The sequence below is a fragment of the Octopus bimaculoides genome, chromosome 12, assembly GCF_001194135.2.
Source record: "Octopus bimaculoides isolate UCB-OBI-ISO-001 chromosome 12, ASM119413v2, whole genome shotgun sequence".
NCBI lineage: Eukaryota > Metazoa > Mollusca > Cephalopoda > Octopoda > Octopodidae > Octopus > Octopus bimaculoides.
Window position 1 is genome coordinate 31710562 of NC_068992.1, and position 1446 is coordinate 31712007.

Sequence of the window (1446 nt, forward strand, 5' to 3'; positions counted from 1 at the left end):
ATATATATATATATATAAATATAAATAATATGACGGCGACCTGGCAGAAACGTTAGCACGCCGGGCGAAATGCTTAGCGATATTTCGTTTGCCGCTACGTTCTGAGTTCAAATTCCGCCGAGGTCGACTTTGCTTTTCATCCTTTCGGGGTCGATTAAATAAGTACCAGTTACGCACTGGGGTCGATATAATCGACTTAATCCGTTTGACTGTCCTTGTGTGTCCTCTCTATGGGTAGTAAAGAAATAACACATGTATATATCATATATATATAGGGAAAATTCACAAAAAAAAACAAAGATGGAGACAGGTGGTGTAGAAAACAAACAGATGTATTAGTATATCACTCGGGAATTGAAAAATCTTTAACTTTTCAGCCTACGCTCTTCCACAGAAAGGAATACAGAAAGAAACAAGGAGAGACAAAAAGTTTGGGTAGTGGTTAGTGATCTATCATGACGAATGCTGGACAGAAGGGTCACGCAGGGGAGCTAAGAAAAAGGGGAGATAACAAAGTAGTAGCGATCCAAAAATGAATGTGCGCGACTATGTAAGACAGTATGTATGTACTTGTGAAAGAGGGCTGTTGATGTTGACGTGTGCGTGTGTGTATGTGCAGGTGTGTAAATGTGGGGATGGGAATTGTTCAGTGCTGGAATGTGCGTGGTTGTGTGTTGTGATGTGATGTTTTGTGTGGTATGGTGTAGAGTGGTGTGGTGTGATTGCGTTGGGAGGTGGGGATTTGAGAGTAGGGAAAGCACGTGTGGGGTGTGGGTTAGGCTGAGGGTGGGGGAAGATGTGGGGTATGTAGGAGAGGGTGTAAGGGATTGGATGGGGAGGGATGGGAAGGATAAGGAAGGTGGGGTAGGTATGTGTAGCGGTGAGGTGGGCTTATGAGGGAGGGTTGACGATGAAGGGGAAGGGGAAGGTGGGTATGAGAGAAAAGAATGTAAGAGAGAAGAGAGAAAGAGACTAGGGGTGAAGAGAAGTAGGAGTGAAGAGATGTAGGAGTCGGAGCAAGAGAAGACAGGCTGGAGGGAGGGGGAGAGATACAAGCGGAGGAGGTTAGATGAAGAGGGGAGGAGAATTGAGAACAAGTGGCGCAAAAGAGCAAAGAGAGAAGATTAATTCCTGTTCACGGCGCAAACGGGAGACCGGACGGCCCCTGTGCAAGGACAATCCGAACACGGACAGTTGTTGCAAAGAGTGGCCGTAAGAGCGGAAATGGCGTGAGACTGGGGTATCATTGCCGAGGCGGATGTCTCGGAGGTGTTCTGCGAACCGGTCAGCTAAGCGGCGTCCTGTTTGTCCGATATACAGAGAATGGCGGACAGAGCAGGAGTGCAATAGATGATATTGGTAGAAGTGCAGGTGAAGGAGTCGTGATGTGATAGGGTCGTTGGTGGGTGCCGGTGAGGAGAGTGGTGTTGGAGAGGTTAGAGCAAG